The 15,820-nt window shown below is 37.4% G+C and overlaps 1 long non-coding RNA gene across 1 annotated transcript; it reads right to left on the bottom strand.

The window, feature by feature from the left end:
* Positions 1-1,146: 1,146 nt before the first annotated feature.
* Positions 1,147-15,807, bottom strand: LOC110203942 (uncharacterized). The gene is made up of 3 exons (XR_002323136.2): positions 15,152-15,807; positions 14,941-15,054; positions 1,147-5,363 (listed from the first exon to the last, which is right to left on the bottom strand). It is a non-coding gene; the product is annotated as an uncharacterized LOC110203942 (long non-coding RNA).
* Positions 15,808-15,820: the final 13 nt, after the last annotated feature.

Here is a 15,820-nt window from a genome sequence, read left to right as displayed (position 1 = left end):
AGAAGCCTGGAAAGTCAGGAACCTGAGCTGAGGAGGAAGAGCATTCCAGGTGTGAGGACATCAAGTGAAAATGAAGCATAGAGCTGAGCTGTCCAGTTTAAGGAAGGCCAGTGTTGCTAGATTATAGACTATGTGGAGGAGAGTACAGTGAAAGAAGACTTGAAAGGTAGGAAGGGACCAGGTGTTAAAGGACTTTATATTTGACCAGGAGGTAACAGGAAGCCACTGGAGTTTATTGAGTAGGGTAGTAGTATGGTCAGACCTGTGTTTTAGGTAGATCACTTTAGCATCTGGTAGAGGATAGACTGGAGTGGCAAAACTTCAAGCAAAAAAGCCAATCAGAAGACCATTGCAATAATCTAAATGTGAAGTGGCCTGTAGTAGGGTGGTAGATGACTGAATGGAGGGAAGGGGATATCTATATAGTGGATGTTGTAAAGATAGAATTATCAGACGTCATAGCAGATTGTATCTATGGTGTGAAGGTGAAAAAGGAGTTTAGAACTTGTGTGACTGAGATTGATGCTTTGACAAAAATATAGAAGGGAAGAAGAAAGGAGGGTTAGGGGGGGAAGGGAAGATGAAGGGAATAAGTATTTATATAGCACCTATTATGTACCAGACGTTATGATAAATGCTTATAAATATTATCTCCTTTGATTGTTACAACAACCCTGTGGTATTATTATTATCTTCCATTGAGGAGTTAAGGAAACTGAGCCAGACAGGTTAAGTGATTTGCCTAGGGTCACATAGCCAATAAGTATCTAAGGCTGGACTTGAACTTAGGTATTCCTCAGGCCCAGTACTCTACCTACCTATGAGGAATCAGGCACTCAAAGTGGATCAGGTCTGGGAAAGACTTCTGGAGCCCTGCAGAATTCCCTGTAGTGACTAGACCAGAGGCAGATAGCCTGGATCAGGAGCCTTCTCCCTGGGAAGTCTCTGAAGCCTAGAGGTTTCAAGGATTAGAGCATAATTTATTTGTTATATCTGGTATTCTTTTCCAGGGAGCAGGGGGAGGAGGGAATAGGGGAGATTCCTGTCAAATTTAAAACATTGGCAATCTTTTTTTTTCTTTTTTTATTTATTTTGAACTTAAGCAACAAAATGTATTTCCATATATGCAATAGAAGACCCCCAAGGAGCAATTTTATGAAACCGTGTATTTACATTTTATAAAACTTAGTTTTTTTAAAGTATAGAATAATTTCACGCATTACTTTCAAAATGTTTCTATAAGTCTGTAGTTCCTTCTGAACTTCCTTCCTTCTAGGCACGTTAAATGTTTTAATGACTCTCTCTTTTTTTTCTTTTTTGCATCAGTGTCGCTAAATACCACTTCCCCCAACTAAAAATGGAGAAAAACAAAAAAAAATTCTAACAAGTAAGCACAGTCAGGTAAAACAAATCTATACAGTGGTCATGTCCAAAAACACATATCACTTTCTGAACCTTGAAACCATCACCCCTTTGTCAAAAGGTAGATAATTTGATGCATCATAAGTCTTGTGAGATGTAGTCATTGCATTAATCAAGTTTTCAAATCTTCTATAGCTGTCTTTTTTCACAACGTTGTTCTCAGATACCAAATGTTATTTGGCTCACTTCTCTCTACATTAGTTTGTATTAGCTAGGAATCTCTGCAACTGTCTCCTTATAGGTAAATAATATTACATTAAATTTATATACTATAATGTGTTCAGCCTTTCCCCATTGATGAGCACGCCATCCCCTTAGATTTTGATTCTTTGCTTTCTTTTTTTTTTATTAATCCTATCCTTCTATCTGCCTTTCAGGATGAGAAAATTTATTTTGCTTGTGACCATTCCTTTTTTGGTATTATCTCTCCTCTCATCATGCTTCCCCCGCACAATACTTGATTGTTTCCCTGTTCAATTTGATGTATTTCTACACTAGACTCTATATATGTATTTAATTCTCCTTTGTCTGTGAGGTTCAGATGATGTTACTTTTCCCCTACTCCTTCCTCCATGTTTGTATATACTCTTCTTCTTATGCACTACAGTTACAAGAAATCACAAATTCCATTCCTCTTCCTTTTCTTTATGCTGCTATATTCCTTTTACTCTCCTTTCTTTTTCCCAACTTAAAACCCTCAGACCATAACCAATCCACTCCCAGGTCCTCTGTTTTTCTTATTTAATTTCCTTTGAATACATTAAGCTTCTGAAAGGACATTTGTTCTTCTCCCATATTAGAATGCTAGTACTACAACATCATACAGTCCTTTTCAATTAATCAAATAAATTTACCTTTTCTATGTTTCTCTTGACTCTTGTGTTTTCATTTTAAAGTTTCTACTCAGCTCTGGTCTTTTCATCAAAAATTCTTCATACTTCCCTATTCCATCAGAGGTCCATTCTCCTAACTCTACCACCACACAAGTAGGATTATACTAGGCTTTTTAGTACATTGTTCTTGATTGTAAACCTGTCTTTATTGGATTTTTGAAATACTATGTTACAAGATTTCTTCTGATTTTTAGTAGTACCTTCAGGTCTTGTGTTATTCTGACTGTATTTCCTTGGTGATTAAATTGCTCCTTTCAAGATGCTTGCAATATTTTTTTGGTACTTCTGGGTTTTAGCTATGCATTCCTGGTACTTATACTTTTGGGGTTCCTTTCAGTAGGTGATCAGTGGATTTTTTTCTAGATATGGGGAGTCTTTGTTTCTGATTTCTTTACACATAGTGTAGAGATCTTTTTTCTTTAATGTGATTTTCAGTCCAATGCTTCTTAAATTGTTTCTCCTTGATATGTTTTTAAGGTTAGTTATTTTTGACATTAGATATTATATATGTTCTATCTATTATTGTTTTGATTTTGATCTAAATTTTTTTTTGTTGTCTCTTGGAATAATTGATTTCTGTTTGGTCTTTTCTACCTTTCAGAGTCCATTACTTGGTGAGGTTAGGTTTAGCACTTTCTATTCTAAGCTATTTATTCTCCTTCTGATTCTATCCTGCAAAATATTTGTTCCTCTTTTTTTTTTTGATCTCTTGCTTGGTTTCTTTGAGTCTTTCCTCACCACTGCCAAGTAGTGAGTCTCTCTTTTGGAGACCTGTAGTTTATTGTTTTCTCCAATTTACCCAACACTCCTGCTTGGGTTACTGGATTGAGTTGCTGAATTTGGTTGCCTGGATTTTACTCCAGGGCCAGTTTTCAAATTAAGTCAACAAGAGTTTATTAAGCACTTACTCTGTGCCAGGCACTTGATTAAAAGTTTGGAATAAGAAGAAAGTCAAAATAACAACAAAAACAGACTCTACCCTCAAGGAGATCACAGTCTAATGGGGCGGCAACATGCAAACAACTATGTACAAATAAAATACATAATAACAGCTAATATTTATTTAGCACTTTAAGGTTGGCAAAGTTATTTACAAGTATATTTTTATACACACAACAACCCTGGGAGGTAGGTGCTATTAATAGTAACAGTATTTTACATGTTACAGATGAAGAAACTGTGGCACATGGAGGTTAAGTGACTTGTCCAGGATCACATAACTAGTGACGTCTGCAGCTGAATTTGAATGCAGGACATCCTAAATTCAAGTCCAGTGGTCTATAGGAGATGAATTCTGTGGGAAGGAATTTAGGTTAAGGAAGACTGGACTTTCAGGAGCCAAGATGGTGGAGTAAGCAGTAAACTCTCCCATACTCACTTCCAAATAACCATAAAATAGAACCCCAAAACAAATTCTAGAACAGCAAAGCCAGCAAAAAAAAAAAACAAACACAGGGGAATAATCTTTTAGCCCTAGAAACTTGAAGGATTGGCAAGAAAGGTCCATCTCACTCAGGTGAAAAGGGAGCTCAGCCCAGGGTGGGAAGTATACCAGCAAGCTAGCAGCAAACCAACAGGAGATCCTGAGCCCTAGTGTGGTGGAGCAGCAAATGTCAACACCAGGACTCCCTCCCCACATGCCTTAGCATAGCCAGAGGAACTGGCTTCCTCCAGCTCCCAGAATCACCATGGGCTTCAGTGTCCCCTGAGCAAATAGGCAGTCTCCAGCAGCCAGGCCTCCACGTGCTTCATGAAGCACAGCCCTGAGCAAATAGGAAGACACCTACCCTACAGGTGCCAAAGCAAAGGCACCAGCCAGCCCCAGTCCAGCACAAGAGGAGCCCCGAGCCAACAGGCAGCCCTCTAGGTAGCCACTAGGAAATGCACAAACATCCCAGGGCCTCAGCACACACCACCCACTACCACTAGGACTCCTGGCTCAGCACCAGGTAAGCTGTCAGACCCTTATGGCCTCCAGTAGCACCAGCCAACCCCTACCCCACCACCTCAGAGCAACATCAGACACAAGGGTCCCCTGTGGTCCTCTGGGCAACATTAGTGAAGCACCAGGTAAACAGCCAGGGCCTGCAGCTACTAGCACAAGAAGCCAGAGACAGTGCCCCTTCCACCTTGGGAGCAGAGTTCAAATTTAAAAGAAAGGGAAAAGGTCCAAAATGGGGAAGAGGCGAATATGAACAGAAAACACTAACAACAACAACAAAAAGAATCTGACTATAGAAAGTTACTATGGGGACCGGGAAGACCAGGACATAAACTCAGAAGGGGACGATAATGACAAAATTACTAATGGGCAAAATCCCAAAGAACAACAGGAAATGGCCTCAAGCCCAGAAAGATCTCATGGAAGAGCTCAAAAAGGAACTTAAAAATCATAAAGAGAGGGACAGAGTCAAGACGGTGGAGTAAAGCGTGACTTGCTTGAGCTCTCCCCCAAACCCCTCCAAATACCTGTAAAAAATACTTCTAAACAAATTCTAGACCAGCAGAACGCACAAAAAGACAGTGAAACAAATTTTTAGCCCAAGACCACCTGGATGGTTGATGCGAAAAGTTCTGCTGTGTGGGGCTGGGAGAGGAGCACAGTTCAGCATGTGCCAGGCAGGCAAACACCAGGCCTCAGTGAACTCAGAGCAGACCTCAGGAGACTGAATCACTAGCAGCTGTAGCGGTTTCCAGACTTCTTAACCCAAAAACACCAAAGACAACTTAGAAGGTCAGTAGGAAAGGTCTGTTGGACCTGGGTGACAGAAGAATGTGGTCCAGCCTCAGTCCTGGCACAACCCCGGGGCAGTGACAGCTGCTTCCAGAGCTCTCGGCCCACAGACGGTGGGGGGATTGAATAGCTGATCAGAGATGGATTACAAGGATCTCTTTGCTGGTGCTGAGGCAGGATTCTCTTGCTTTGTCCATGCTTGAATCTGGGTTCCAGTCATGAGTCATGATCCTGGGTGGTAGTTCTGGGGCGAGGAGAAGCACTGGTGTGATGGAGCTTGTGGCAGCGGTGCAGAGAGAATCCTCCTCACAGTTCTAAGGCAGAAAAGAGTGTTTGTAATCACTCATAGACCAGAGCACAGGCTAGGAAATGAGTAAACATGTCACCTTTGACCATGTCGCTTTGGAAGAACTGAAAATTTACAGGTCCCTAGAAGTATATCTGAAAACAGCTACACAAAACCCCTGAAGCTTGGGAAAGTACACCCTCCACACTGGAAGCAGAGCCCTACCTTAACAGTCTGAAAGTCAAGTAATTGACTGGGAACATGATCAACCAGAGCAAAAATACTCAGAGTATAGAATCTTACTTTGGTGACAAAGAAGATCAAAACAGACAATCAGGAGAAGACAACCAAGTCAAAGCTCCTACATACAAAGCCTCCAAGAAAAATATGAATTGGTCACAGGTCATGGAAGAGCTCAGACAAGATTTTGAGAAGCAAGTGAGAGAAGTAGAGGAAAAACTGGGAAGAGAAATGAGAGTGATGCAAGAAAATCATGAAAAACAAGTCAACAGCTTGCTAAAGGGGACCCAAAAATATATTGGAAAAAAATAACACCTTAAAAAATAGACTAATCCAAATGGCAAAAGAGGTCCTAAAAGTCAATGAGGAAAAGAATGCTTTAAAAAGCAAAATTGGGCAAATGGAAAAGGAAGTCCAAAAGCTACTGAAGAAATTACTTCCTTAAAATTAGAATAGAGCAATTGAAACCTAGTGACTTTATGAGAAATCAAGATGTTGTAAAATCAAATCAAAAGAATGAAAAAATAGAAGGCAATATGAAATATCTCATTGGAAAAACAATTGACCTGCAAAATAGATCCAGGAGAGAGAATTTTAAATTACTGGACTACCTGAAAGCCATGATCAAAAAAAGAGCCTAGACATCATCTTTCAAGAAATTATCAAAGAAAACTGCCTTGAGATTCTAGAAACAGAGGGTAAAATAGAAATTTAAATAATCCACTGATCACTTCCTGAAACAGATCCCCAAAGGAAAACTCCTAGGATTATTAGAGCCAAATCCCAGAGTTCCCAGGTCAAGAGAAAATATTGCAAGCAGTCAGAAAGGAACAATTCAAGTATTGTGGAAACACGATCAGGATAACACAAGATTTAGCAACTTCTACATTAAGGGATCTGAGGGTTTGGAATTAGATATTCCAGAGGCCAAAGGAGATAGGATTAAAACCAAGAATCACCTACTCAGCAAAATGGAGAATAATCAATGAGGGGAAAATTTTACATTCAATGATGAAGAGAAATTTAATGCATTCTTGAGAAGCCAGAGATAAATAGAAAAATTGTCTTTCAAATACCAGACTCAAGAGAAGCATGAAAAGGTAAACAGGAAAGAGAAATCATAAGGGACTTCTTAAAGTTGAACTGTTTTACATTCCTACATGGAAAGATGGTATTTGGAACTCATGAGACGCTTCGTATTGCTAGGATAGTTGGAAGAAATATATATAGACATAGGGCACAGGGTGAGTTGAATATGAAGGGATGATATCTAAAACATAAAATTAAAGGGTAAGAGAGAAATGTACTGGGAGAAGGGGAAAGGGAGAGGTAGAATAGGGTAAATTATCTCACATAAAAGAGGCAAGAAAAAGCTTTTACAGTGGAAGGGTTGAGGAGGGAGGTGAGAGGGAATGAGTGAACCTTACTCTCATTGGATTTGGCTTAAGGAGGGAATAACTTACACACTCAATTGGGTATGGAAATCTATCTTACCCTACAGGAAAGTAGGGAGAAAGGGGATAAGAGAGAGAGGGGTGATAGAAGGGAGGGAAGACTCAGGGAGGGGGTAATCAGAAGCAAACTTTTGATGAGGGATAGGGACAAAGGAGAGAACAGAATAAATGGGAGCAGGATAGGATGGAGAGAAATATATTTAGTTTTTCACAACATGACTACTATGGAAGTGTTTTGCATGACTACACATGTATAACATATCAAATTGCTTGCCTTCTCAGGGAAGGTAGGTGGGGAGGGAGGGAGGGAGAGAATTTGGAACTCAAGGTTTTAAAAACAAATGTTAAAAATTGTTTTTACATGCAACTAGGAAATAAGATACAGGCAATGGGGTACAGAAATCTATCCTGCCCTGCAGGAATATAAAAGAGGAAGGGGATAAGGGGAGGGGGTGATAGATGGGAGGGCAGATGGGGGGAAGGGTTATTCAGAATACATGCCATCTTGAGGTATAGGGAGGGAAAAGATGAGGAGAAAACTTGGAATTCAAAATCTTGTGGAATGAATGTTGAAAACTAAAAATAAATTAATTTTAACAAGAAAGAAAAAATCATAGAGATAGAAGAAAAACTGGGAAAAGAAATGAGAGTGATGCAAGATAATTATGAAGAAAAAGTCAACAGCCTGGAAAACTGTTTAAAAATAGAATTGGCCAAATGAAAAAGAAAGTACAAAAGCCAATAGAGGAAAACAATACCTCTATGAGAAATCATGAATCAATCAAACAAATTCATAACAATACAAAAATGGAAGAAAATAAAAAATCACTCATGGGAAAAACAACTGACCTGGAAAATAGATCCAGGAGAGACAACATCAGAATCGCTGGACTACTTAAAAGCCATAATCAAAAAGAGAACCTGGACAGCATCTTTCAAGAAATTTTCAAGGAAAACTGTCCTTATGTCCTGGAACCAGAGGGCAAAATAGCCATTGAAAGAATCTACTGATCACCTCAGGAAAAAGATACCAAAATAAAAAACCCAGGGAACATTATAGTCAAATTTCAAAACCGTTAGGTCAAGGAAAAAATACTACAAGTAACCACAAAGAAACAATTCAAATATTGGGGAGTCACAATAAGGATCACACAGGACCTGGCAGCTGCAACCTTAAAGGATCAGAGGTCCTGAAATGTAATATTCCAGAGGGCAAAGGAGCTAGGACTACAACCAAGAATCACTTACCTAGCAAAATGAAGCATAATGCATCAAAGGGGAAAAATGGTCATTCAGCGATATAGAAGGATGTTAAGCCTTCATAAGGAGAAGACCAGAACTAAACCAAAAATTTGATCTTCAATATCAAAACCCAAGAGAGGTATAAACATGTGAAAAAGTAAAAAGAAAACATAAGGGATTCAATAGAGCTAAACTGTTTACATCCCTACGTGGGAAGATAATACTTGTAACTCTTAAAAACTGCATCACTAACAGTGCAGAAAAAATGAATCTACATATACAGAGGATATGGGTATAAGGTAAATTTGAAGGAATGACATAAAAAAATAAAGAATGGCAGAGAGGAGTATAAAGGGTGCAGAAGGAAGGGGAAGGTAGAATGGGGCAAATAATCTCAGATGAAGAGGTGAAAAAGACTTATTACAGTGAGGCGAAGATGGGGTGTGGGGTGCAATAGGCATTGATTGAACCTTATTCGCATCAGTATTGGCTCAAAGAGAGAATAATATACACAATCAGATGAATATAGAAATCTATCTTACCCAACAAGGAAGTAGGAGGGGAAGAGAGTAAGTAAGTAAAGGGGGGCAGGTGGGGGACTTACATAAAGGAGGGCAAATGAGGGCAAGTGGTAGACAGAAGGAAAAACATTGGTGAGGTGGGAAAGGGTGAAAGGAGAGAGAGGACAAACAGGAGGAAGAATAGGATGGAGGGAAATACACAGGTAGTAATCATATCTATGAATGTGAATAGGATGAACTCTCCCATAAAATGGAAGCACATAGCAGAGTAGATCAAAAACCAGAATCCTACAATGTGTTGCTTGCAAGAAACACACTTGAAGCAGAGAGACACACATAGAGTAAAGGTAAGGAGCTGGTGCAGAATCTATTATGCTTCAGCTGAAGTAAAAAAAAAAAGCAGAGGTAGCAATCCTGATTTTAGACAAAGTAAAAAGCAAAAATGTACCTAATTAAAAGAAATGAAGTAGGAAACTATTTCTTGCTAAAAAGTGCCATAGGCAATGAAGCAATCAAAGCAGAACAGCAAGGAGTGGTCTACCTGGCAGATCTATGGGGAGGTAAAGAACTCATGACTGAATAAGAGATAGGGAGCATTACAAAATGTAGAATAAATAATTTTGATCATATTAAGTTGAAAAGCTTTTGTACAGGCAGGGCCAAAGCATCCCAAGAGTAGAAGGAGGGCAGAAGTTTGGGAAACAATTTTTACAATAAGTGTCTCTCATAAAGGCCTCATTTATCAAGTAATAGAGAACTGAGTTAAATTTATGAGAGTAGAAGCCATTCCCCAATTGATAAATGGTTAAAGGACATGAATGGGCTGTTTTCAGATGAAGAAATAAAATATATGTATATATATATATATATATATATATATATATACATATATATATATATGTATATATATATATATATATAATATATATATATCAATAGGCATATGAAGATGGACTCTAAATTGCTTTTGATTGAAGAAATGCAAATTAAAACAACTCTGAGATACCATCTCAGACCAATCAGATTGGTTAATATGACAAAAAAAGGAAAATGATAGATATTTGAGAGTATGTGGGAAAACTGGGACACTAATGCATTGTTGGTAGAATTGTGAACTGGTCCAACCATTTTGGGAGAGCAATTTGGAACTATATCCAAAGGGCAACCAAACTGTGCATACCTTTTGATCCAGCAATGCCCCTGCTAGGTCTGAGATCATTAAAAATGGAAAAGGACCTACATGTACAAAAATATTTATAGCAGCCCTTTTTGTGATGGCAAAATATTGGAAATTGAGGGGATGTCCATCAATTGGGGAATGGCTGAACAAACTGTGTAATATTAATATAATGGAATACTATTGTGCAATAAGAAATGATGAACAGGCAGAATCCAGAACTTGTACAAACTGGTGCAAAGTGAAATGAGAAGAAATCAGAAAACATCATACATAGTATCAGCAGCATCATGTGATGATAAACTATGAATGACTCTGCTCTTCTCAGCAACACCATAATCCAAGACAAGTACAAAAGTCTCAAAAAGGAAAATGTTCTCCATATCCAGATAAAGAACCGATGGACTCAGAATGCAGATCAAAGCATATTTTTATCACTTACTTTATTTTTTCTTACTATTTTATTTCCTTTTGATCTGTTTCTTCTTCCACAATTGTGACAAATAAGGAAATATGCTTTACATGATAGTCCATGTATAAACGATATCAATTTCTTTACCATTTTCAGAAGAAAGGTGGGGAAGGAAGAAGTGAGAAATATTAGGAACTCAAAATCTAGTAAAAATGAATGCTAAAAATTTCTCTTAATGTGTAATTGGGGAAAATAAAATACTATTAAAATAAAAAATTAAATTAATTTTTAAAAATAAAATTAATTTTTAAAAAAAGATTAAGGAAGAGTGGAAAAGTCTGCTTTAAAAAGCCACAACTATATCTGGGACTTGAAGGAAGTAAGGAAAACAAGAGGTGCAGATGCAAAGGGAAAGAGTTCTAGACATAGAGGAGAAGTAATAAAAATGCCCATAGTTGAGATTTGGAGTGTGTTGTGTAAGGAGCAGCAAAAAAAGGCCACTATCACTGGAAAGACAGGAAAGATAAGGGCTATGAAAATTTTTAAAAGTCGATCAGAGGATGTGACAGTGCTGGTGAAAGCAAATCACTAGAGTTTATTGAATGGGGGTTGGAGGTGAAATGTAAGATCCCTTTGACTCAATCACTTGAGTGTAGGATGGAGGCAAAGGGAAAGATTTGAAGCAGGGAGACCAACCAGAAAGCTATTATAATTACCCAGTTCTGGAATGATTAGATCCTGCACCTTGACAATGGCAGTGTCAGAGAAAAGAAGGGATGATGCAGCAGTAGAATAAACTGAGCAAATGATTAGATACAGAGGTGAGAAAAAGTGAGGAATAAAGGAGGACATATAGATTGTGACTCTGAGTGATTATGAGGATAGTGGTGTCCTCCACAAGAAAAGAAGTGTTTATAAAAGGGGAAGATAAGAGGGAAAAGATAATAAGTTCACTTTTGGAAATGTTGAGTTTGGAGAGAATACTTTCAGTAGAGATTAGAAGTCAGACTGTAGAGAGTTAAGAATAGAGTGAGGAGATAGGAAGTAGAGGCACCCATTGTCGGTTTATCCGTGAAAAAGAGAAAAGATACTTGATGACAGCTAGCAAGGATGGAAGGCTCAGCTGAGGGTTTTTTGAGGATAGGAAAGACATGAACATGTTTATAATCATTAAGAAGCAGCTAGAAGACAGAGAGAGATTAAAAAAGAGAGTAGTGAAATAGAGGGAGTAATCTGCTGAAGAAGATGGGATGGAATAGGACCACTTGTGCATTTGAAACATTTCCCTTGTTAAGGAAAAGACATTGAACAGGCTGTAAATGAGTTTCAAAAGAAAACATCATCAGGACTGGATGGATTTACAAGTGAATTCTACCAAACATTTAAAGATCAACTAATTCCAAAATTAAATAAATTATTTGGAATAGGTAAAGAAGGATCCTACCAAACTCCTTTTATGAAACAAATATGGTATTGGTACCTAAAGGAGGAAGAGCAAAAACAGAGAAAGAAAATTACAAACCAATGTCACTAATGCATGTTGTTGCAAAAAATCCTAAATAAAATATTAGCTAGGTGACTACAATAATATATCACAAAGATTATGCATTATGGCCCAGTGCGATTTGTACCAGGAATGGAAGGATGGTTCAACACAAGGAAATTATCACATAATTTATCAATAACAAAAATCACATGATTGTAGCAATAGATTCAGAAAAAAGCTTTTGACAAAATACCACATTCATTACTATTAAAAACACTTGAGAAGACAGCAGAGAAAAGTAAGGAAGTTCCCTGAGCTCTCCCCAGTTTCCCTTGGAAACAACATTGAATCAAGCCTCTAGATGGTATCTGGAGCAACAGAACTTAGAGAAAGACAGAGTGAAACAATTTTCCAGCTTAACATAACTTAGAAGGACTTCAAGGAAAGGTCTGCCTCACTTGCGTAAAAGGGGAACACAACCCAATGTAGATGGTGTTCAGGAAAGCCAGTGGTTGGCTCCTAGCCACAGCACAAATCAGCAGCTGAGGCCCATAGGTCAACTGAGACCCATAGCAGGCCAACTGTGAGACCTCCAGCCCCAGAACAAAAGGCAAATTGCCAGCCTTGGAAACCAGACAACAACAAAGATGATGATGCCAGACCACTCCAACACAGTGAGCAGGCCATCAGCATCTGAGGCACCAGTGCCAAAGCCAATGACCAGGCCCCTGGCCACCAGCACAAGAAGCTTAGGATGGTGCCGCCTGTGACCCAGGAGCAGAGCTCAATTTTAAAAGCCACAAAATAGGCAAAAATATGAGCAAGAGGCAAAATAGGACCTTGACCATAGAGATCTTCTCTGGTGACAGGAAGATCAAAACACAAACTCAGAAGAGGACAACAGTGTCATAATACCTACATGTCAAAGGTCAAAAGGGAATATGAATTGGCCTCAAACCCAAAAAGCTGTCTTGGGAGAGCTCAAAAAGGATTTTAAAAGTCAAATAAGAGAGGTAGAAGAAAACTGGGAAAATAAATGAGACGTATGCAAGAGAGAATCAACAGCTTGGAAAAGGAAGAATAAAAATTTACTGAAGAAAACAATTCCTTAAAAAATACAGTTGGCCAAATAGGAAAAAAAAAAGTCCACTGAAGAAAAGAACTCCTTAAAAGTGGGATTGGCCAAATAGAAAAGGAGATATAAAAACTGACTGAAGAAAATAATTACTTAAAAATTAGAATTAGGCAAATGGAAGCTAATGACTCTGTGAGACATCAAGAATCAATCAAACAAAATCAAAAGGATGAAAAATTAGAAGACGATGTAAAGCACCTCATTGGAAAAGCAATTGACCTGGAAACAGGAACTGACCAAGGGAGAGAATTTAAAAAGTATTGGACTACCTGAAAGCTATAATCAATAAAAGAACTTGGACAGCATATTTCAAAGAACTTGTCAAGGAAAACTGCTCTGATTTCCTAGAACGGGATGGTAAAATAGTCATTGAAAGAATCCACCAATCATCTCCTGAAAGAGATACCAAAACATATTGTAGCCAGATTCCAGAATTATCAGATCAAGAGGAAAATACTTCAAGCTGCTAGAAAGAAACAATTCCAATATTGTGGAGCCAAACTCAAGATTACATAGGATTTAGCAGCTTCTACATTAAAGGACTGAAGGGGCTTGGAATATGACATTCTAGAAGGCAAAGGAGCTTGGATTACAACCAAGAATCAACTATCCAGCAAAATTGAGTATAAATGTTCAGCGGAAAAGATGGAAGGGATTTTCAATCATTCCTAATGAAAAGACCAGAGCTGAACAGAAAATTTGATCTTCAAATACAAGACTCAAGAGAAGCATAAAAAGGTAAACAGGAAAGGAAAAAAAAACATGTCATTCAATAAAGTTCAACAGTTTACATTCCCATATGGGAAGATGATACTTGCAACTCTTGAGAACTGTCTCTTTATTGGGGCAGAAGAAATGAACCCAAAGACTCCAGTTTCTGGGATAGGAATTCACTATTTGACAAAAAATGCTGGGAAAATTGGAAAATACTATGGCAGAAACTAGGCATAGACCAACATCTTACACCACATATCAAGATAAGGTCAGAATAGGTATATGATTTAGACATAAAGAGTGATACCATAAGCAAATTAAAAGAGCAAGTAACAGTTTACCTGTCAGATCTATGGAGAAGGGAAGAATTTATGACCAAACAAGAGCTAGATAACATTATGAAATGCAAAATACATAATTTTAATTAAATTATTATATTACATTAAATTAAAAAGGGTTTGCACAAACAAAACTAATGTAATCAAGATTAAAAGGAAAGCAGAAAGCTGGGAAATAATTTTTACTGCCAGTGTTTCTCATAAAGCCCTCATTTCTAAAATACGTAGAGAACTGAGTCAAATTTATAGTTATATATGCATTATATATATATACATATATATATATATATATATATATATATATATATATATATATATATATACACATGTATATGTGTATAAATTTACAAAAATACAAGTCATTCCCCAATTGTCAAAGGATATGAGCAGGCAGTTTTCACATAAAGAAATCAAAGATATCTGTAGCCATATTTTAAAATGCTCTAGATCACTATTGATTAGAGAAATGCAAATTAAAACAACTCTGAGGTACCACATCACACCTATCAGATTGTCAAATATGATAGAAAAGGAAAATGATAAATGTTGGAGAAGATGTGGGAAAATTGGAGCAATAATGCATTGTTGGTGGAGTTGTGAAGAGAGTAATTTGGAGCTGTGCCCAAAGAGCTATAAAATGGTGAATTCTCTTTGATCCTACAATACCACTAGGTCTGTATCACAAAGAGATCATAAAAAAGGGAAAAGGACCCACATGTACAAAAATATTTGTAGTAGCTTTTTGTGGTGGCTGAGAATTGGAAATCAAGGGGGATGCCCATCAGTTGAAGAATGGCTGAACAAGTTGAGGTATATAAATGTAATGGAATACTATTGTGCCATAAGAAATGTGAGCAAGACAGATTTCAGAAAAACCTGGACTTACTTGAACTGATGCTGAGTGAAGTGAGAAGAACCAGGAGAACATTGTACATAGTAACAGCAACATTGTGTGATGATCAACTTTGGTAGACTTGTCTCTTCACAGCAGTACAATGCTCTAAGAGAATTCCAAAAGAGTCATGATGGAAAATACTATTCACCTCCAAAGAAAGAACTATGAAGTCTGAATGAAGATCAAAGCATATTATTTTTACCTTTTTTGTCATTGCTTTTTCTTTCTCTTGGTTTTTCCCTTTTGTTTTGATTCTTCTTTCACAATATGACTAATGTTGAAATGTTTAATCTGATTGTACCTGTGTAACCTATATCAGATTGCTTGCCATCTTGGGGAAGAGAGAGGGGAGGGAGAGAGAAAAAAGTTTGGAACTCAAAATCTTATAAAAATGAATATTGAAAACTTTTGTTTATGAAATTGGGGGGAAAATACTATCAAAGCAAAAAAAACTCGACTTAAAAGTATAGGTATAAATGCATTTTTCCTTAAAATGATAAGAATCATCTACCTAAAACCATTAGCAAAGCATTATTTGTAACAGGGATTAGCTAGAAGCCTTCCCAATAAGATCAGGTGTGAAACAAGGATGCCCACTAGCAATAGCAATAAAAAAAAGAAAAAGAAGTTAAAGGAATCAGAATGGGCAATATGGTGATAAAACTCTCTTTATGTAGATAATATGATGGTATACTTGGAAAATCCTATAAATCCAACTAAAAAGCTACCTGAAACAATTAATGGTTTTTAGCAAAAAATCAGGATATAATATAAACCCATATGAATCATCACCATGTCTATATATCACCAACACAACCCTACAAGAACAGATGGTAAGAGATAGTTAATTAAAACAATTGCGGGAAATATA

Source organism: Phascolarctos cinereus, unplaced genomic scaffold, assembly GCF_003287225.1.
Source record: "Phascolarctos cinereus isolate Bilbo 61053 unplaced genomic scaffold, phaCin_HiC Scaffold_3;HRSCAF=262, whole genome shotgun sequence".
NCBI lineage: Eukaryota > Metazoa > Chordata > Mammalia > Diprotodontia > Phascolarctidae > Phascolarctos > Phascolarctos cinereus.
This window is presented reverse-complemented; position numbering and strand designations above follow the sequence as displayed.